Source organism: Bufo gargarizans, chromosome 1 (assembly GCF_014858855.1).
Source record: "Bufo gargarizans isolate SCDJY-AF-19 chromosome 1, ASM1485885v1, whole genome shotgun sequence".
Lineage (NCBI taxonomy): Eukaryota > Metazoa > Chordata > Amphibia > Anura > Bufonidae > Bufo > Bufo gargarizans.
The window spans coordinates 679,839,491-679,863,613 of record NC_058080.1 but is presented as its reverse complement, the minus strand read 5'-3'; positions in this window follow the sequence as shown (position 1 = coordinate 679,863,613).

Genomic DNA, 24,123 nt, shown 5'->3' with positions numbered 1-24,123 from the left:
CCTGTCAATCAAAGTGGAGATGGTACAGCAGTTGCAGAGAAAGAGGAGGCTCCTTTTTGTTCCTAGAGGCTCATTTGCATATATAAAAACTTCATTTTTTTCAGCAATGTGGGCACATATGAATATGGGACCAACACAGATGCCTTCAGCTGCCAAGTGCACATGCAACAGGTCAGACAATTTCATAGGTGCTGACTAGTGTTGATCGAGCACCAAAGTGCTCAGGTGCTCTGGCCGAACACATCGGGATGCTCAGGTGCTCTACCGAGCACCCGAGTGTAATGGAAGTCAATGGGTGAACCCAAGCATTAAACCAGGCACCCCCTGCTCTGAAGAGGGGAGGGTGTCTGGTTCATAGGAAAAGGTCAGAAATTGATGTAAACACCACCAAAATGGTTCGGGAACAGCTTGGGGAGGATGTCTGGATGCATCTTGGACTCCCAGTCGCTGCTGGGAATGATGTTGTCCAAGTAGTACGCCAGTTTTACAGACTGACAATAATACGCGGTGGGACGAATCCGATTTATTTATTTTTTTATCCGAATCCGAAAAGGTTCTCTAATGTATTGAATCTTTCGAATCTCGAATCCTACGAATCCTGTACATAAGAATTGTGTGAACGGTGTAAGAAACAAAGTGATCCAAACTCAATATTCTTTTAAGATGAAACAATAAAGAGTCGTTACTTTTTTAACAAAGTATTCATCAACACAGAAATAAAGTAACCTTAAGGACAACTGAAATGAGAGGTATATGGAGGCTGCCATTACTTGAGCAATGACAGTTGCCTGGCTGCCCAGCTGATCCTCTACCTCGAAAACATTAGCCATAGGCCCTGAACAAGCATGCAGCAGATCAGGTGTTTATCAGACATTTTTGTCAAATCAGATAAGATTACCTGCATGCTTGTTTCTGGTGTGATTCATACACTACTGGTGCCAAATAGACAAGCAGGGCTGCCAGGCAACTGGTATTGTTTAAAAATGAAAGAAACATGCATGCAGCATCCATATACCACTCACTTAGTTGTCCACTGTTATGGAGGGTGATCTGTGGATGACACTGTTATGGAGGGTGATCTGTGGATGACACATACCGTATATAGCATCTGTAATGGTATATACGAGGCTGCGAGTTCAGGGTAAGAAGAACAACATTTATTGGTGCCACCCTTGGCCTTATATACAAGTCTCCATGGAAGAGGCCCTCCCCCGTGGACCTGATTGAGAACTGCGTGACAAACACACAGACCAATGGAAATAATCACACAATCCGGGACAGTCTCACACAATGTCTCCCCTCTGCCTGGGAGATAATCAGGTTAGACATTGTAGGTAACCTCAGGGGCGTACATAGAAATCATGGGGCCCCATAGCAAAATTTAGAATTGGGACCCCCCTCCCAATAAAAAGTACAATTATTAAAGCTGATGGTTGTTGCGGGATGGTGGGTTGTATATCTATGGGGGTGCTGGGTCTATGAGGGAAGGGTTGTATGTCCATGGCAGAGATTCTGTGTGTCTTGCACTTATAGTAAGCTATTACTACTAGTGCAAGCCACGCAGACCTCCCTATATTCCTCCCTTCACATTGCAGCGCAGTCACTCACACAGATGCCAACTGCTGTTTGAATCCGTCCATACTCTCCAGTCTCTCCTACAGGTCACTAGGATTTAGGACCTCGGCCAGGGGCTGCACGGAAGATGGATGGGCTAAGTGCTCTCTCTCACATTGCTCTCAATCCAAAGGGGCTGGATTGTAACACCTCACGCCGGCAGAGCACAGAGCAGAGGTCAGGTGTCAGCTGGCCAATAAGCAGCGCAGGCAGCACAGCATCTCCCTGATTATTGGCCAGCTGTACTTGACTTGTTCTGACAGACAGGGGCCAATTCCATTCATCAGCAGAGGCAAGGAATAGGGGAGGAATCAGGAGGGAAACACAGGATCGGGGCCGGTATTTATTTATCTACTTACTGTTATGCAGCGTGTATGCAGGTCAGAAAGGGGGCTGAGCCATGCAGCCTGGCCGGGCCCCCTAACCTCACGGGTCCCATAGTCAGTGTGCGGTCTGGGGTAACCTAATCATCTCCAAACAGGAAAACCACACTGCGTATAAAGCCCCTTATACAGGACGTACAATGTCTCCCCCCTTTCTGGGAGATAATCAGGTTAGACACTGTAGGTAACCTAATCAATTCTAGACAGTAAAACCACATTTTATTTTTATACAATAAAAGTACCCCAAAATCCACAATATTCCAACAGACAAACCAAGGGCTTCTGTTACATCATCTTATGCTATATGTGTCATCCACAGATCCACCCCATGACAGTGTCATGCACAGATCCCCCCCCACCATAACGGTGTCATCCACAGATCCCACCCCATAAAAGTGTCATCCACAGATCCCTCTCCCCGCTTCTCACAGGAGTGTACATTTCTAATAGTACCTTACACCACTCCTCAGCTAGCTTCGGTAACAGGGCCAGGCTACAGCCTACAGGCAGTGTGCTGGCTGCGCTCATAGTGACGTCACGCGCCTGCGTCGCCTAGTGGGAGGAGCAGGCACGCCGCCTGCACTGCCTGTTAGTTGTTACCGAATGAGCGCTGATTTAAAGTTGAAGTAAAAAATACTGCAGGACCAGGTCAGAGGATACCGATTACAGTTTAGAAGAAATGTACACTCCTGTGAGCGGTCAAAATGAATGGGGGCACATTTCAGATGGGGCACATGGGGGGGGCACAGCGTGATGTAAGGGGGGGCCGTGGCTCCCTATGGCCCTCCTTGGCGACGCCACTGGGGAAATAGCCGGCATCTCGGGAGGAGCGGGGACGTGACGTTGCGATGGAATTTGTCGGATTCGAATTTCGTAAATTACGTCAGGATTCGAGTCCACGAATCCCACAAATCCAGCAAAAGCAGCACCTCTACACAAAAATGAAAAAAAAAATCTATTTTAGAGGAAAAATTGTTAAGAAACAGTCTTTCCTGTATATTTACTTGTTTATAAAGTGCAAGTACTGCCAAAAATTACAAGGAAGAGGTACTCCAATACAACCTGTATATCACATAATGGAGGGCCTTATTCACATTGTGGTACAATATTTCAGGTAGTGGGACTCCTACACTCATAAAGCCTATGCACTAAGTGAAAGGGCTGCCAAAAATTACAAGGAACCAGAACTCCAAAACACCCTTTGTTACACATAAAGGAGGGCATTATACACACCTTTGAAAAATTATGATTGATGGCCTGCTGGTGACCCTCCAAAACATTTGGAACAAGGGCCTGCTGATCTGATCATCTAAAACATTAGCGCAGGGGGCCTGCTGCCGCATTGGTGACTTTAGATAACCTCTAGGCGATTTCATGTCCCCGTGACGGCGACGATCCATTCGGATATCTGCCCTATCAACTTTTAATGCTCTTTTCTGCGCCTACCGTACCATGGTGATCATGGGTAACGGGTAACAGGGGAATCAGGGTTCGATGGCGGAGAGGGAGCCTGGGAAAGGGCTACCACATCCAAGGGAGGTCAATGGCTAAAATCTGATTGGCTCTTGTTGCCTTGCCCTTTTTTTTTCCTAATTGTGAATCACCCAGAGAGGGTGGGACAAGTTATTAAAGCACAAGCGTCCAAGGAAGGCAGCAGATGCGCGGCAATTACCCACTCCCCACTTAAATAACAATACAGCACTCTTAAGAGGCCCTGTTATTGGAATGAGTACACTTTTTGTTAACGAGGATCTATTGGAGGGCAAGTCTGGTGCCAGTAGCCAAGTTGCTCCCGGCCTCCACAACGTTCACCCAGTGTGCCATCATGGTGAGGATTGTGTTGACCAGACTTTTGGCTACTGAGACTGGACTTGGTGGAAGACAGAGTGGTGCTTAACCGACTGGAAGCATTCCAACTGACCACCTGGTCGCACTGGTCTGACTTCAAGAGTTTTGTCCTGCAACGCCCTGCAAACTGGAACATGAAGCTAGGTATCGTGGATGATTGTTTTTCTTGTGCTCATCAGGCAGGCACAGTTTCAATGCGCCCAGGGCCACGGCCTCTGTGTGAACCATCAGCATCACGGCAACTTCCCCTTCCCTTACTTTTCGCCTTCTTCCTATTAAATGATATATGCACGCTTGACACACAAGATGTGGCACGGATGTCACAGTTCACAGCAAGCACAGTATATGGAAAAAGTATGTAAAAGTATGAAAAAAGGAAAATAAACTTCACTTATATTTTTCCTATCTCTGACCCTGACACACAGAAGGTATTGGACAGATGTCACAAGTCACTGCAGACATCCTCTATAGAAAAAGTATTGAAAATGATAGGAAAAATATAAGTGAAAATTACTATATTTTTTCCATCCCCAGTGGCACTTGCTTGCGGATGCTTGCGATTTTCACGCAGCCCCATTCACTTCTATGGGGCCTGCGTTGCGTGAAAAATGCAGAATATAGAACATGCTGCGATTTTCATGCAACGCACAAGTGATGTGTGAAAATCACCGCTCGTGTGCACAGCCCCATAGAAATGAATGGGTCCGGATCCAGTGCGGGTGCAATGTGTTCACGTCACGCATTGCACCCGCGTGAAAAACTTGATCGTGTGAAAGGAGCCTAAGGCTCCAATATTACATTTTCTGGAGTTACATAGAACTGCTGTTAAACTTTCCCCGCATTACGAATGCAGCTGTGCATAATTTTTTTTTACTTGAAATATAAATTATTATTCCTTTAAGTTCAAGAAAAACATACATTAATCGGGTCCTTTACAATGCTGATGTCTGGAGGTGGAGAATGATGCAGTGCTTCCCGGGAGAGATGGGGTAGATAGATATATACATATGGTCTGTCCTGCTATAATATATCTATCTAACCCATCTCTCCATGAAAGCCCTCAAATTTTCTCCCCCTTGAGTATATTTTTGGTAATTAAAATGTAATTATCATGTTAAATTTTGTTGATGCACTTAATAATATATATCTTTTTTTAATTCTACACGATTGGTATTTAGACTTGTACTTGGGACTATTTGGTTTGGTCACTACTACTTGAGAAAGGTCCCATTGTGTTGACAAAAATGTTAATTAATGTTTAATAAACACTCATTCTAGGACAGAAGCATTTTTTATTGATATCTGATATATTGTACTATGTTATATTGGCCTTTACAATATTTAAAAAATGTATGAAATGTATAAATTTTATGTGGAACATATTGAAGTTTGTATGACTGGGAGAACACTCTTTATGTAAGCGAAGAACAAACATGCTGTAGTTGGGGTTGTATAATTTTTTGATAGTTATTTACTCTTAACAGCCTACACCTAAGAGAATTGAGCCCTGTAATACCTGTGCACTTTTGATAAATAAAGCCGGAGAACTTGATACTTCAAGAAAAAAGTGAGTGCTGGAGTCTGAATTTCTTTATTATTTTAGTTATTTACTCTGTCTGCTGGGCCCCCATTCCTGGGAACACTTTCCTGCTGGAAACTAATAACATACCGCTGTCTATTCCTGCTGAGTTAGGCCAAGCTATGTGTAGGCCTTATAATATAACGTTAACTTACCATCTGCCTGCTGATCTTGTCCTGATCCTTCAGAGTTATGTGTAGGCCTTATACTCCACCATTACCATTGACTGCTGCTATTATCCTGATCCTTCAGAGTTATGTATAGGCCTTACACTCCACCGTTACCAATGACTGCTGCTATTATTCTGATTCTTCAGAGTTATGTGTAGGCCTTATACTCCACCGTTACTATCTATCTGCTGCTGATACTGCTGCTGTCTGTTCTGATCATGCTTAGTTATATTTTACCACACCACATTACCCACTACTGCCTGTCCTGCTGAGTTAGGCCAAGATATATTTAGGCCTTGTACTCGACCGTTACTATCTACCTGCTGCTGATACTGTAGCTGCTGTCTGTCATGATCATGTTAAGCTTGACTTAAACTACACCATAAACGTAACATCTCCTTGCTGCTGTTGTCATCATGATCCTTTGTAGCTATGTGAAGGCCTCATGCTACAATAATACCTTTACCTGCTGCTGCTGTCCTGATCAAGTTGATTTGTTATGTGTAGGCCTCATACTACACTGTTACCTTTACCTGCTGCTGCTGTCCATATCAAGCTGATTTCTTATGTGCAGGCCTCATAATACACCATTAGCTTTACCTGCTGCTGCTGTCCTCAAAAAGCTTTTTTATGTGTATGCCTTATACTACATTGTTAACATGTACCTACTTCTGCTGTCTGTCCAGAGCCTGCTGAGTTTGCCCCTGGACTAAAGGGTCCTTGCTGCTAAGTTCTCTGTTACAATTACATCAAAACATAAGATTATAACAAAAAAGAAAGGAAACGTTATAACTGCAAATAACTTTTTAATTCAAATAATAATATAAATTAAGTTGCTCTATGGCATTTTTTTTAGTTGTTTTTGCTACTCCACCAATTGTTGCAGGTCCTTTTGCTGCATTGTCTCGAACTGCTGCAGCTTTTGTGTCACTTTCCGTAGCTGTGCCCGGATATCCTTCACCGTTTTTTGGTGATCCTCTTTTTTAATTTTCTTAATTTTCTTGTATATTTTATTAATTACTGTTAGGAAAACCCAAATTTTTTTATCAATTAAGAATAAGAGGCAATTATTGCATTTTGTGGAGTATTTGGTTTAGCACTGAAAATTTACATCTCAATTGTTAAGTATACGATATTTACTACAATTATATATTAGGTTATTTATTGACAGTTTAGTAGAGTATAATGTTATTTTTGGGTTATTTAATATTCGTTTTGTAGATTATAGAGTTATTGTGCAGTGCTGTTATTTCTATTACTGTAGTTTGTGTTGTCCCCTCATTTTTGGCCCTTTTATATTCATCATGACCTGCTCTATAATAGTACGATGCAGCGTTTCCTGACTTTTTGCCCAACACCGTACTATTAGGGCACAACAAACAACCGGTCCCCTGTACATAATCGCTCGTGAACCGTGGTGCGATAGCTGATCTACCGAGCAGGTAGCCATATTAAATAAGGTCTGGCCGTATTACTTACACATGTGCATCACAGCTACAGAGCTGAAGGGGGCAGTGTCATGTGGACGTGACCAATGCTGAACAAGACAGTAAACCAGCACTTGTCTCCTCAGAGATGAGGCAGGGGACACCAGTGTTTTGTTCCCCTGCCAGCGCTGATATTGGCTATAACAACTCTCCAGCCAATGGCAGCGCTATAGCTACACAGGAAGAGGCAGAACTTCACATATTGGGTGGGGTGTTTGGTGTATTCTTTTTGAAATGGGGAACTAAATGAGGGGTCCATTTAGTCCTGTTTGGCTATTTTCACACTAGCAGTAGTGTGATCTGGCAGGCAGTTCCGTTGTCGGAGCTGCCTGCCGGATCCACCGATCAGTGTGACAACTGACAGCATTTGTAGATGGATCTGGGTGCATTGCAAGAACGGATCCGTCTCTCTGCTTGTCTTGCGGATGGACGGATCCGTCTTGCAGTCTTTTTCCCCGCCCTTCAGTAGTTGTTTTGCAATGCCGGATCCGGCACTAATGTAAGTCAATGGGAATAAATTCCGGCATTCTGGCGACTGATCAGGCATTTTGGACGGACATAATACCGCAGCATGTTGCGGTATTATGTCCAGCCAAAACGCCTGACAGTGACTGAACGGAAGGAATACTGATGCAAACTGAACGGATTTATATCTATTTAGAATGCATTGGGATATGCCTGATCAGTTCTTTTCCGGCATAGAGCCCTTTTGACAAAACTCTATGCCGGAAAAGAATAATGCTAGTAAGCACCCTTACCACTTGTGAAAGTTTAAAAATGTGGGTATAAATACATTTTTTGGGGAAAATAATCAAATTTTTTATTTTTATTTTTTAACAGCCAAGAGTTTCCGTAATTGAGTCACTTTTTGTGGTTTTCCACTGTAGGGCCATGTAAGGGTGTCTTCTCTTCACATGCGACATAGCTCCCAATTACCATTCAAGCTAAATCCTCTCACCTAATGCCATATAGTGCTCCTTCCACTCTGAAGCCTGCTGTGCACCCATACATCTGTTGTTTGTGCACAACGGTGTTGTTTTTGTACACTCCATATTCTGGGAAATAGATTTAGTATTTTTGGGGGGATCTTAACACTTGATGTGTTTCCGACAAAATAGATTAAAATTTTAGTTTCTTAATCATTTGATTCTCGGGCATTTAAATGGTTAATAGAGTTTGTAGAATCAATTTTGATTGGCTTGAGGGTATGTCGTTTCTAAAATGGGGTGATTTATTTGTTGTTTCCACTATTTTAACCACAAAAAGTGACTGCGTAACTGAGCTGTTATAGAAAAAATTTGGGTGTGGAACTATTTTTTATTATTTGCTTCTCAACTTCTAAGCCTTCTAACGTCACAATAAATTAATGTAATTTTCACAATGATCCAAACATGAAATAGGCATGCGGAGAATGTAAAGCAATAAATATTTTTTTCTCTATTACTATCTATTATAAAACAAATAGAAATTGAAATGTAGAATATACATTTTTATTCCTCTTTTTTAAAATTAGATATTTTTTTAGGAATAAGGCATTAATAATTCGACTAAATTTTACCACTGTCATGAAGTGCAATGTGTGAAGATAAAATCTAACTATTCCCGTGATAAGTAAAAGCATTTTAAAGTTTTTAGCACATAAAGTGATACATTTCAGATTTACAAAAAAATTACATGAGCATTAAGGTAAAAACTGGCCTGGGGTAGAGAGGGTTAATGTTTCAGAATATGTAATGTATACACAATTAGAATGATGTGTACACATATTTACCCTCCTGGGGCGGGTGGTAATTAACTCCTCCTCCTGCTCCTCTTCATCAGGAGCTGGGGTAGGGATATCCTCATTAGCAGGAGCTGGGGTGGGGGTATCCTGCCCTTTGGAGGGTCCTGCCTCTTCCTCTGCCACCTCAACAACATTGCCCACATCAGGTGGGTTACTGGCAATGACGCTCTGGGAGGGGACCACATGCTCATCATCTTTCTCCTCCTCCTCTGCGGAGACCTCGACCACGGCCAAATCAGCAGGGGAAACACGGCGGCGCACGGTTGGTACGGGAACCCCTGTAATCACACAACGTTCAGAATTAGACAAACAGCTCTGAACTAATAACAAATACTAATTAAGGCTAGTTTCACACTAGGGGCAGGGACCTCCGTAACCGACTGGACAGACTGTAGGATCGCCCTGGACTACTGCTCTGGCCCCATTGACTATAATGGGAGCGGTGCAGAGTTCCGGGGCCGGAATGACCATCCATGCCCAGAGGCAGCCAGAATAAAACTACGACATGTCAGCATGGTTTGTGGAGTTCCACAAAACTCCACCCCGCTCCCATTATAGTCAATGGGGCCGGAGCGCTAGTCCAGGGTGACACGTACACTAGCGGCGGGACGGATCCGACAGACTGGCGGACGTCCATGCCGCTATTGTGAAACTAGTGGGGGATGTATGTAATGTAATGATGGACGGGGCCTTTTACTGTAATTCAGAATGATGATTGCTGTTTATGTAGATATACACACAGACACATACATATATTTGTGCATACACATGTGTGTGCAAAGTACAAAAACAGACGGTTGCATCATACATCACTACCGCGGTGTGTGGATAAATATATATATACAATCACAGCGAGGGAGAGATGCATGAGGTAAATAGATGATTTGCTACGTATCACACCAGGTACTAAGTAATCATTTGTAACGGGTGTATACATACAGTACAGATTGTTGGTGAGATAAAAAAGAAAAGAAAAAAGCATTGTACCTGGGCAGACTCTCTGATTGAGCACTGTGACCCAGTCCGGGTGCCTCCTCTTGAGAGCCGACCATTTTTTTTATTATGGCCATTTCACTGTGACTCCGCCGAAACTTCTTCTGAAGAAGATTCTTTACTCCCGTCACTATGCTCTGCTTTTCGGACTGCTTCCGGGTCCGATCATACCCCTTCTTCAACATTTGCTGCAGGATAAAGATGCAAGCATATAATCATACATTTTTAAAATACAAGTATTAAGAATAAATGTCCTCAACAACACCACAAAAAGTATTTAATTGTTGGAAGGTGGAAATATTAGATTTAATGTTACCGTTATAAGATCAAATTGTATTCCAATTGTATGTGTATGAGGTATGAGCGATCGTATATTGGCCTGCTGAGCTGAGATGTGTGGCACCTGTCTAGTGAAGTGACGGTACGTTATGGGGTGTACAGCTGGTTCGCCTCCCCGTGGTGCACCCTGGGTAACACTAAATGAACCAGCAAATACTGGCGGTCAGACAAAAAAAGATTCTCCAGACCAACAAGACATAAACTCTAATCTATAGACTGTGTGTCTGTGTGTGGTATATAGTGTGTGGCAGGAAAATGGAAGTGCAATTTGCATGTGATTGATATTTTTTTGCTGTCCATACATACATACATACATGCTACAGACAAAGTGCTGTGATGTCAAAACAATACTTATTGCAACAATGATGAATATCTAATCTGCGCAAATATAATCGCAACATTATTAACGATTTGTGCACTTGCGAATATTTAATAATACTCTTGCTTACTATACAGATATTGTACTTACAGTTATCAAGAGTTTGTCCTCTTCGTTGCGGAATTTGCTGCCAACCATTTTCCAGTCTGTAAACTTTCGCCTAGTTTAAAACACTTTGTCACACACGCTAAGCCACGCCCATAATGGGCATGCACACGCACATTACGTAAATATTACGATTGTGATAACGAGTATGTGAATTTGTAAATATTTGACGAATATGTCAAATATTCTATCAAATATTCGCGAATATCGCAAATTCGAATATTGCCTATGCCGCTCATCACTAGTTATGTGTCCCTTTTTATTGATAACATTTCGGTATAAAGCCATCCCCCTTCAGAAAAGAAATCAGAAGCTCCCCTTCAGGGAGGAAGTCTCGTGTAGGGACCTAATCGGTGTTTCCCAATCAAGACTCTGACTGATTTAGCTGAAAGGTCTTCCCAGCTGATATGTCGCTGTCAGATGATATTAGCTCAATTAGTGATATAAGTACCTTAATTCTGGATGAATTATTGATGTAATTTTGTATTAGTTCTTTATCCTTTATATATAGATAATATTTAATACAATCATATTATAGACCTTCCTTTGAAGTGTAGCTGTAGTTTCAGTTAAGAGTCTCTCTTTAAAGAGTATCCGAGCCTGAAGTCTTGCTCTTATAAGCAAAACAGGTGCTCATCCCCATGTGTTGCCTCTAGTTCTTCTTACCTCTGAATCTTTAGTCAGATAATTCTCATTCAGTGCAATGGGACTGTAATATTCATGCAGATGCAATGTGGCCTCTCCACAGTGGCGGGCCTAGGGTGAGGGGCGTGCCCAGGAAGGGGCGTGGCTCTCAGGGGGTGCCAGAGCCTAGAAGCAATGAGCACTTCCATCAATATAGATGGAAGCGCTCATTGTAGGAGCACAGGGAGCTGTGGTCCTGTCATTCAGCTCCCTGCGCTCTGTCTCTCCTGCACTGAATGGTGAAGCAGGAAGACTTCTCCCCGCTCCACCATTCAGCCACAGATCGCGCTGTCGGCATGTGTGGGCGGAGCCTGTAACACAGAAATCTGCATAAGCTCTGCCCACACCACAGTTCTGCAGAGCGATGTGTGTCTGTAGGGGAGAGAGGACTGTGAGCTTCAGGAACGGGACAAGATGAGTAGGTACTGTTTTATTTTTATTTAACAGAAGGCATTTCTACCATGGTGGGGGCACAGAGGGTATTTCTACCATGGATGGGGCACAGAGGGCAAAATTACTACAAAGGGGCACAGAGGGCATTACTACTACAAAGGGGCACATAGGGCATTATTACTACTACAAAGGGGGCACGGAGGGCATTATTACTACAAAAAGGGGCACAGAGGGCATTTCTACTACAAAGGGGGCACAGAGGGAAATACTACTACAAAGTGGGCACATAGGGCAATACTACTACAAAATAGGCACAGAGGGCAATACTACTACAAAGGGCATTACTAGTATTAGGGGGCACAATGGGCATTACTACTATGGAGGGGGCAAAATGGGCATTACTAATATAAATGGGATACAATGGGCATTATAACTATTAAGTGGGACAATGGGCATTACTACTTTGAAAGAGGCACAGTGTGCATTATTACTATGAAGGGGGCACAGATGGCATTACTACTGTAAAGGAGGCACAGAGAGAATTACTCTTGTAAAGTGGGTGGGCATAACTGTTATGGGGCACTGAGTGGGCATTATTATTATTAAGGGGCGCAGAGGGCATTATTACTATTATGGGGGCACAGTGAGGGCATAACTACTCTGAAGGGGCACAGAGAAGGCATTATAATTGTGAAGAGGGCACAGATAGGGCATTACTACCTTGAAATGGGCACAGAGAGGGCATAACTACTGTGAGGGAGGCACAAAGAGGGCATTACAACTCTAAAGGGGGCACAATGAAGGCATAAGTACTTTAAAGGGGCAGAATGTGGGCATAACTACAGTGAAAATTGTACAGTGAAGGCATAACAACCTTGAAGGGGCACAATATGGGCATATGTACCATGAGAGGGCACATATCTGGACAAAATTACTGTGAGGGTTGTACAATGAGGGCAATAATACTGTAAGGTGGAACAATTTTTTTAAAGTATTGGTGGGGGGGTGCCCTAGGCCCGCCCGCCATTGCCTCTCCATTCTAGCAATAACATCTTCTGACCTGTGTGAGATGTTAAAAATAAACCTTCCCATTAATGAGATTCTGTTACAAGTGCATGTGTAGTACCCCGGACCTGGGGGTACTACTATTGTACTGTAAATGTTTTGTGGTATAATGCAATGTAATGTCATGCTGTACACTTTCTTAAACAGCAGATAGGGTATGGTTGGCAGTTTTTGGCAACAGGAATGAGACTTACCATCCTTTTACTCCCCTCTTGGTAGGAGTGGGCTGGTTTGACTTACTGCCAAGGGCAGGGTAGAGCTAGTTAAAAAAAAGTTAGAAAGAAGAGAATCAGGAGTAAGGGAGCCTTGGATTCAGCTCCTGATCCTCTGGGCCATGAGGACCACAAAGTCAGCTCATCTAGAGGGACCACTACTACGGAGAGCCTGCAGGGTTCAGACAACAAAAAATCTGTAAATTATGACATATTTTTTTCTGCAGACTGATCAAGCAATCAAACTATATAGACTCCTCTGCAAGGTGAGGGGAAACATGTTAAGACACTACCACCACAGTTCAGGACAGGCATAGCTACAAGCCTGCGTCCTACAGAGTACAGCCATAGGAAAGGGAATCAGCTAGCAAACATCAGCCACCATACCCCATTATCTGGGAGGAGAAATTGCACATTGTATTAACTGCTGCTGGATGTGCTGCTGTTTTTTGCACTTAGTAAAGAGAGATGTTATTTGTTCTATAATCTCTGCCTTGTTCCTTCACAACACGTATTCACTGCACTGAACCCCATGGAGCGACAGCCTGAGGGAGTACACCGTGACACAACATTTCTACATCTGGCCATGGCCACTACCACTCCCATCCTCTGCACCCACTTCGGGGCTCCCTGAACATGTTCCTACATCCCTCAAAATCAAAATCACTAGCAAATATGGTCATATGTACCATACTGGCTTCCCTTCCTCCATTAAAACCAGGTAACCAGTCAATAGATGGCATATATTGCCCAGTGTCTAGTTGATGTGTTTACTGTCTGTAGTGATGGACAAACATCGGCTGGATCAGTTCGTGAACGCGATCGCACGAACCGCAAGTTCGCAGCGTGCCCCATTCACTTTAATGGCAGGCGAACCTGGAAAAACTTCAGGTCATATTTGCAGCCACCAAATACTTAATAGAAGTGCACAAATAGTCCCATAAAATGGACAGTGACATACTAGAGGGGGATCAATGACAAAAAATTCCCACAAAAAATATCTATTTTAATCAGGGGCCATTTTTATGCGTCTTAAAGGGAAATTCTTAAAAATGTGCCCTGCTGGAGCCTAGAAGATTTTTATTTTAGGCCACGGGAGTACGAGCACCAAAAATTAGGCATTCACCTGACATAAAAGAACAAGTGATTATGTGGCTCGATGTACATTATGCGCTCAACGGATAAATATTTTACTGTAGCACACTGGAGTACAGGCCCCAAACATTAGGCATTCACCATACAGAAAAGATCAAGTGATTATGTGGCTGGAGGTATATTAGACGGTCATTGGATAACAATTTTACTGCAGGCCAGTGGAGTACAGGCCCCAAACATTAGGCATTCACCGTACAGAAAAGAACAAGTGATCATGTGGCTAGAAGTATATTAGGATGTCACTGTATAACAATTTTACTGCTGGCCAGTTAGTTTACAGGCCCCAAAAATTATGCATTTACCGTACAGAGAAGATCAAGTGACTATGTGGCTGGAGGTATATTAGATGGTCATTGGATATCAATTTTACTGCAGGCCAGTGGAGTACAGGCCTTAAATATTAAGCATTCACCGGACAGAAACGATCAAGTGATTATGTGGCTGGAGGTATATTAGACAGTCATTGGATAACAATTTTACTGTAGGGCACTACAAATACATGTCAAATACATATGTTTAAAAGAACAAAAAATATAAAATTGGATTAAAAACATGGCTGACGAAATCCCCCCTCTTGAATAAGCCCCAAATGATGATAGGTGAAATTCGATAACACGTGGTGGTCACAGGTGCTGAATTCCTCCGAGGCCCCAACAATTAGGCAGTCACCGTACAGAAAACATCAAGTGATTATGTGGCCTGAGGTACATTAGGCAGTCACTGTATAGCAATTTAACTGTTGGCCAGTGAGATTACAGGCCCCAAAAATGATGCATTCACTGTACAGAAAAGATCAAGTGATTATGTGGCTCAAGATATATTAGACGGTCATTGGATAACAATTTTACTGCAGGCCAGTGGAGTACAGGCCCCAAACATTAGGTATTCACTGTACAGAAATGAACAAGTATAACAATTTTAGAACAAGTCACCGTATAACAATTTTACTGTTTTACTGTTAGACGGTCAGTGGATAACAATTTTACTGCAAGCCAGTAGAGTACAGGCCCCAAACATTAGGCATTCACCGGACAGAAAAGATCAAGTGATTATGTGGCTGGAGGTATATTAGACGGTCATTGAATAAAGACTTTACTGTAGTCCAGTACAAATATATGTCAAATACATATGTTTAAAAGAACTCAAAATATTAAATTCGATTAAAAACATGGCTAACGAAATCCCCCTCTTGATTAAATCCTAAATGATAATAGGTGAAATTCGATAATACGTGGTCGTCACAGGTGTTGATTTCTTCCGAGGCCACAACAATTAGGTATTCACCGTAGAGAAAAGATCAAGTGAATATGTGGCTGGAGGTATATTAGATGGTCATTGGATAACAATTTTACTGCAGGCCAGTGGAGTACAGGCCCCAAACAAAAGGCCTTTTATGCTGCTGTATTTACCTAGGGACCATTCTTTGTTCTGAGTGGTGGCGGATATGTGTGGGTTGGCATGAGGAAATTCTATTAAACATGGTCTTCACAGGTGTTGAATTCCTCCAAGATCCATGCCTCATTCATTTTTAGAAATGTGAGGTAGTCCACACTGTCGTGAGCTAGGCGAGTGCGCTTATCGGTCACGATCCCCCCCTGCTGGGCTAAACGTCCTTTCGGACAGGACACTCGACAAGGGGCAGGCCAAGAGTTCCATGGCAATTTGTGCCAGCTCTGGCCACAGGTCAAGAATGCACACCCAATAGTCCAGGGTTCCTCGCTTCTCAGAGCGTCCACATCGGCAGTTAACCCGATGTAGTTGGACACCTGTCAGTCTAGGCATTCCCTGAGGCTGGATCCGGAGGGCGACTGTTGATGGGTTGACTGCAAGAATAATCTCATATCTGAAGTGACCAACACATCTTTAAACTGCCCTCTTCTTACAGGCACGGTAGGATTGGTACCCGCGCCTGTTTTGCGTTGGGTTGAAATTCCTCTGCCAGCACCCGCAACAGTAGAATGCAACATCTCTCGCAGCAAGGCCTGGAAATGCTGCATTCTGACAGCCCTCTGTGATGCTGGTAACATGTCCGCCATTTTATGTTTGTACCGGGGGTCTAAGTACGTTGCCACCCACTACTGGTCCTTGCCCTTTATGCTTTTTATACATGGGTCCCTCTTCAAACACTGGACCATTTGCACTAAATTTGAGGCGGTGGAGAGCCCTGGCTCCTGCTCAATGCCCAGGAGAATTTTGCCTCCTGCCAGCCAAGGACAACACCAGGGATCCCCGAAAAGTTTAAAGCCTGCTCCTACTCCTCCTTCCCCCAGCCAACATCCTCCTTTGACTCCTCTTTAGACTCCTGCTGACTTGTCTAAGATGGAGTAGCCTCCCTGGGAATTCATTCAGCATTGCGACTTCCTCATCTTCCTGCTCCTGCTTCTCGACGGCTTGATCAATGACACAACGCAATGCACACTCCAGAAATAAGGCATAAGGTGCAATGTCACTGATGGTGCCCTGGCTGCGACTGACCAGTTTGGTGATCTCATCAAATGGCCGCAGAAGTCTGCATGCGTCGTGCACGAGCAGCCACTGGCGCGGAGGAAAAAAAACAAGCTCCCCAGAACCTGTCCTGCCGCAAAGTTCGTACAGGTAATTGTTAACTGCAAGTTTCTGCTGCTGGGGCAGCCTATCAAACAAGGTAAAGTTCCATCGCGTCAGGCAGTCACAAATCAGACGTCTGACGGCAGGTGGTGTCGCCGCTGAATGTCAGCAAGGCAAACCATGGCCATGTAAGATCTTCTAAAATAGCCAGAGATTTTCCTGTCCTGACGCAAGACGTCCTGGACTCCGGGGTATTTGGCAACGAATCGCTGCACGACTAAGTTCAGGATGTGTGCCATGCATGACTTGTGTGTCATTTTGCCCTGTTTCAGCGCGCTTAGGAGATTGTCACCATTGTTGCACACCACTTTACCAACTGTCAAATTGAGCGGGGTTAGACACTGATCAGCCTGTGACCGCAAAGCTAAAAGCAGTGCAGGACCGGTGTGGCTCTTGGCTTCCAGGCACAACAGCAGCAGTACAGCATGGCAACGTCTCACCTGGCACGTTGAATAGGTTCTGGGGAGCTTTGGGGGTGCAGTGGAAGAGGCAGTAGCAGTGGAAAAGGAGGAGTCAGCCGAGGAGGAGACGGAGGATGGAGTAGGAGGAGGAGAAGAAGAGGCAGGCCTGCATGCAATCCGTGGCGGTAACACCAAATCCACAAGGGTGCCATGGGTTGCATGCTTGACAGCTGTCACAAGGTTCACCCATTGCGCAGTAAAAGTTATGTTCCTTCTCTGCCCACATGTCTGTTGTCAGATGTATCTTGGCACCGACACTGTGTGCCAGAGGTACATTTACTTGCTGCTGAACATGGCCATATAGCTCTGGGATGCCCTTCTGGGAGAAATATTTCCTTCCAGGGACCTTCCATTGCAGTGTGCCAATGGCTACAAATTTTCTAACGGCCTCAGAGTCCACCAGTTTATATGGCAGTAGTTGGCGGGCTAGCAGTTCCGACAAGCCAACGGTCAGCAGTTGGGCAAAAGGGTTATCTGGCGTCATCAACTTTTTATGTTCGAACATTTGGCCCATGGAAGCCTGCCTTTTGCAAGATGATTGTGACGACGGCATGGTGGAAGGTAGAGTGGAGGACAAATGGGAGGAGAAAGGAGAAGGAGAAGAGGCAGGACGTGAAGCGCCCAGAGGTGGATTTGTGGGTTCTGACAGTGTTGCTCCCACTGGGCTCGGTGATGGGAAGCCAGGTGCCTTGTTAAGGCGGTCATCCCTAGGTGAGTGTTGGGCTTACCGCGACTTATGCGTTGACAGCAAAGGCTACAGATGGCAACACTATTGTAGGCAGCTGACATGTGAAAAAAAGCCCACACTGCGGAGCCATGTGCCAGTGTCCTGGGAGCGCCAGATACGACCGTGCATGGTGGATGGCTCACTCCAGATACATTTGCAGTCTGCTTTTTGCCTTCTGTGCACTGCGAGTTCTGCCTGCTTCTCCTCCTTCTCCTCCCTATCTGATGTTCTGTCTCTCCCTCTGTACTCCCCTCCTCTTCCTCTCTTGTGGGCACCCACGTGACGACCATCGACACGTCATCATTGTCACCTTCACCACCACTGACATTAGAGATCTCTAGGTAGGCAGCAACAGAGGGGACCTCCGTCCTTGGGCTGATCTGGGTATTGTAGTCAGACCTCTAGGTGGCGGATGTTGCTACCTCCTCTTCCTCATCCGTTCCCGAGAAGGGCTGCGCATCTGTATGGTCTGGGAATGGATGGGAAAATAATTCCTCTGACTCGAGTAGAGGGGCTATGGTGGTGGTGGTGTCTTTGGGGCTGCACACAGCAGAGAGTGAGGAGGGTGCAGATACAGAGGATGAGGAGGGTGCAAAAGCAGAAGGCTGAGTGTGCCACTCAACCAACTCTGGTGTGTCCTTTGACGTAATCGCATGCACCTTCTCCAACTTCCCACTTAGGCTCTGGCCTAGTGCACCTGACTGACCCCTACCACACCTGTGGAATAGCCTGCCTCTTCCTCTGCCTGTCATTTTTAAAATGACCATGTGACAAAGTCCCTATAGAAAAGCAGTATTTGTGGAAACAGGTATATCATAAGCCTCAATCAATATTTGCTGGAAGTCGGTATATCAAACCCCTTAATCAATATTTGGTGGAAGCTGTTGTATTGCAGGCCTCAATCAATATTTGGTGGAAGCCGGTTTATCAATCTCCTCTATCAGTATTTTGTGAAAACAGGTATATAGAACCCCTTAATGAGTATTTACTGGAAGCTGGTATATCAAACCCCTTAAGCAATATTTGTTGGAAGCTGGTGTATCTAAGGCCTCAATCAATATTTGGTGGAAGCCATATGTCAATCAACTCTATCAGTATTTTGTGGAAACAGGTATATAGAACCCCTTAATGGGTATTTGCTGGAAGCTGCTATATCAAACCCCTTAATCAATAATTGGTGGAAGCTGGTGTTTTGCAGGCTTCAATCTATATTTGGTGGAAGCCAGTATATCAATCAACTCTATCAGTATTTTGTGAAAATATATAGAACCACTTAATGAGTATTTGCTGGAAGCTGGTATATCAATACCAAACCCCTTAATCAATAATTGGTGGAAGCCGGTGTATCGCAGGCCTCAATCTTTATTTGGTGGAAGCCAGTATATCAATCAACTCTATCAGTATTTTGTGGAAACAGGTATATAGAACCCCTTAATGAGTATTTGCTGGAAGCTTCTCTCTCAAACCCCTTAATCAATATTTGGTGGAAGCTGGTGTATCGTAGGCCTCAATCAATATTTGGTGGAAGCTGGCATATCAATCCCCTTTATCAGTATTTTGTGGCAATAGGTATATAGAACCCCTTAATGAGTATTTGCTGGAAGCTGGTATAGCAAACCCCTTAATCAATATTTGGTAGTAGCTGTTGTATCGCAGGCCTCAATCAATATTTGGTGGAAGCCGGTATATCAATCCTCTCTATCAGTATTTTGTGGAAACAGGTATATAGAACCCCTTAATGAGTATTTTCTGGAAGCTGGCATATCAAACCCCTTAATCAATATTTGCTGGAAGCTGGTGTATCAGATGCCTCAATCTATATTTGGTGGAAGCCGGTATATCAATCCCCTCTATCAGTATTTTGTGGAAACAGGTATAAAGAACCTCTTAATGAGTATTTGCTATAAGTAGGTAAATCAAACCCCTTAATCAATATTTGGTGGAAGCTGGTGTATCGCAGTCCTCAATCAATATTTTGTGATAGCTGGTATATCAAACCCCTTAATCAGTATTTTGGGGCAACAGGTATATCACACCAGTTGCAATTAGTTATTCCAATACCGTTTGTCCCTCTATCTAGCTGCAGTATCTCAGCAGAACCGCACACAACTGCTGCACAATACAAATGCACTATAATATACTTTCTATGTTAGAAGGTATATTAAAAGGTATATCACACCCCTCAATCAGTTTTTTGCGGGGGGGGGGGCAACAGTTATATCACACCAGTTGCAATTAGTTATTCCAATAGCGTTTGTACCTCTATATAGCTGCGGTATCGCAGCAGAACTGCTCACAACTGCTGCACAATACAAATGCACTATAATATACTTTCTATGTTAGAAAGTATCTTATAAGTGTATCACACCACTGAGTATGTCACACCTATCGATAGCACACCTATACAGTCCTTAAAAGGACATTTGTGGCCCTATTAGCTAGTGTTTGGTGTCCCTAACAGTCTGTCCCTGTTCCACACAGCAACCTCACTGTACACTGGCAAAAAACAGAATGTAAACTGGCTGCCAGATTGGGTTTATTTATAGGGTAGGGGGTGTGTCCATGTGCTGAAACATCTCAATTGGCTGTCCTGTCCCACCTGATGGATGTGTCATGGGTCAAAGTTTGGCACAATGCAAAAGAATATGGCGCCGGCAGACATCGCCATATGTTCGCATGTTTGGCAAACAAGCAAAGTTCGCAGCGAAACGACCACCAGGCGAACCTCAAGGTCATCTCTAACTGGCTGTATAGTGTGCTACGAGGCCAGGTTTAGAATGTATTAGTGCAGCTCTGTTATATCCTCTTGCAGCAGAGATGGGCATTTAGTTAGTTATAATTAGAGGTGGGATGGGGGATTCATTGAATCCACGAATCCCTCGAATCTTGCTGGATTTGTGGGATACGTGGACTCGAATCCCGATTTAATTTCCGTAATTCTAATCCGACGAATCCTGCCGACCCTGCAATGTAGCTATGTCATGTCCCCGCGCCTCCCGAGAGCAGTCTGCGGAGAGAAGAGACGCCTGCAAGCCCTCGGACTGCACTGCTGGAGCCTGCATCAGTCTCAATGAGCCCCCCAGTCATACACACGGAGGTAATAAGTATATACACCCTGGAGCGGGAGCACTTCACATTAGAGGAGTGTGGCCCGGTGTCCGCCTGCAGGTTCAGCGTCTTCACCGGCAAAGAATGGCACATGGGGGCACTGTATGGCACATGGGGCACTGTATGGCACATGGGGGCACTGTATGGCACATGGGGAAAGGAATGGCACATGGGGCACTGTATGGCACATGGGGACACTGTATGGCACATGAGGGCACTGTATGGCACATGAGGACACTGTATGGCACATGGGAGCACTGTATGGCATATGGGAGCACTGTATGGCACATGGGAGCACTGTATGGCACATGGAGGCACTGTATGGCACATGGGGCACTGTATGGCACATGGGGGCACTGTATGGCACATGGGGGCACTGTATGGCACATGGGGAAAGGAATGGCACATGGGGCACTGTATGGCACATGGGGACACTGTATGGCACATGAGGGCACTGTATGGCACATGAGGACACTGTATGGCACATGGGGGCATTGTATGGCACATGGGGCAAGGAATGGCAAATGGGGGCAAGGAATGGCACATGGGGCACTGTATGGCACATGGGGGGACTGTATGCCACATGGGGGCACTGTATGGCACATGGGGCACTGTATGGCACATGAGGGCACTGTATGGCACATGGGAGCACTGTATGGCATATGGGGGCACTGTATGGCACATGGGAGCAGCACGTACATACAGGAGTTGCAGTTGCAATGGGGGGGTGGTGGTGATGGGGAAGAGGCCCCATGGATCAGTTTCGCACTGGGGCCCCATGGAATGTGTGTACACCACTGGCCAGGGCTAGCCTATACTGGGGCACTATACCTGCCTAACTTTTACTGGGGCACTATACCTGGCTAACCTATGCTGGGGTACTATACCTGTCTAACCTATACTGGGGTACTATACCTGGCTAACCTATACTGGGGTACTATACCTGGCTAACCTAAGCTAAGGCACTATAGATGGCTATTGGCTAACATATACTCTGGAATCTATACCTGGCTACCTAATACTGTGGGCAACTATACCTGGCTACTTATCCTGGGGGCAACTATACCTGGCTACCTACAAATGGGGGCATCTATACCAGGGTACATATACTGGGGGCTACTATACCAGGCTACCTATACAAAAATGCAAGTGATATAAATAAGCTTCCTGTTGCTAACTGCACTATTCTAAATTGCATATTGACATCTGTGCAGGTCCACTCAAGTACCGCTGTTGCCTGCAGTGGAGACTTGACCCGACCTTGTTTGGAGCCGCCGAGCAGGCCATCAACCTTGCCTGGAGCAACACAGCTGGTCCTTCTTGTTTGTTGTGCAGGTAGGTACTTTTAGCAGCACCAATACCTGGCTACCTAATACTGTGGGCAACTATACTTGGCTACCTAATACTGTGAGCAACTATGCCAGGCTAACTAATAGTGTGGGCTACTATACCTAGCCACTTATCCTGGGGGCATCTATACCTGGCTACCTACAAATGGGGGCATCTATACCAGGCTACATATACTGGGGCTACTATACCAGGCTACCTATACCAAAATTCACGTGATATAGCTAAGCTTGCTGTTGCTAACTGCACTATTCTGAATTGCATATTGACATCTTCAGTGCAGGTCCCACTCTAGACATTTTGAAATAGTTCCAGATGTTTGATGCTGGTTGAGATGATGCAATCATATGGGGTGCTATTGGCACACTCTGCCTGAAAGTGACATGAAGAAAAAAAATATGTCTTTAACCCTACATTTTGTATTGCTCCGTCACTGCTCCCTTCTTCTCATGCCTGCCACCTCAATATAATGACCCCTTAGTAGACTAGATACTGCCCCTCAGTATAGAACCCCCTCTAGTAAGTAACACATCAATATAAACCTCCCAGTAAAAACACATAAGATATACCCTGGTAGTTGAACAGGACCTGCACAGAAGAGGTGCATTTGCAATTAAAGTGCAGTCGTAAGCTATATCACTTGAATTTTGGTATAGGTAGCCTGGTATAGTAGCCTGTAGGTATAGATGCCCCCATTAGTAGGTAGCCAGGTATAGTTGCCCCCAGGATAAGTAGCCAGGTATAGTAGGCCACACTATTAGGTAGCGTGGTATAGTTGTTCATAGAAGCATCACAGACAGAGGATCAGCTGAACAGCCAGGCAACTGGTATTGTTTAGAAAACATGTCCAACTCCCTCTAACTTCAGGTGCGTTAAAGGACAACTGAAGTGAGAGGTATACGGATGCTGCCATATTTTTCCTTTTTTAAACAATACCAGTTGCCTGGCAGCCCTGATTGTCTATTTGGCACCAGTAGTGTATGAATCACACCAGAAACAAGCATGCAGGTAATGTCTGATAAACACCTGATCTGCTGCATGCTTGTTCAGGGCCTATGGCTAATGTTTTCGAGGTAGAGGATCAGCTGGACAGCCAGGCAACTGTTATGGCTCAAGTAATGGCAGCCTCCATATACCTCTCATTTCAGTTGTCCTTAAGGTTACTTTCTTTCTGTGTTGACGAATACTTTGTTAAAAAAAAGTAAGGACTCTTTATTTTTTCATATTAATAGAATATTTCGTTTGGATCACCTTGTTTCTTACACCGTTCATACAATTCTTATGTACAGGATTCGTAGGATTCGAGATTCGAAAGATTCAAAAGATTCGAGAACCTTTTCAGGTTCGGATTCGAAAAAAATGTGATTCTTCCCAACTCTAGTTATAATCATTCTTAAAATTGCTCTCTTTTGATATAAGAACTGATTTTCCAATTTTTTTTTTCTTTTTCTTTTATTTAAATCCTTTTCCCGGGGTAAATTTGACAGCTACGTACACAGCCTACTTTGTGGAAAATAACATCAAATGTATCCCTTGTGCAATGCGACAAAATGAAGTGTCATCCATTGTCTGTAATATGAGTTTAAATTACATTTATTGTTCTTTATGAATGAAGGTTTTGATAATAAAACATGAGTATTCTTCCTGAGAGGTGCTATATTTAACCCAGCAGGAAGCATGAAAA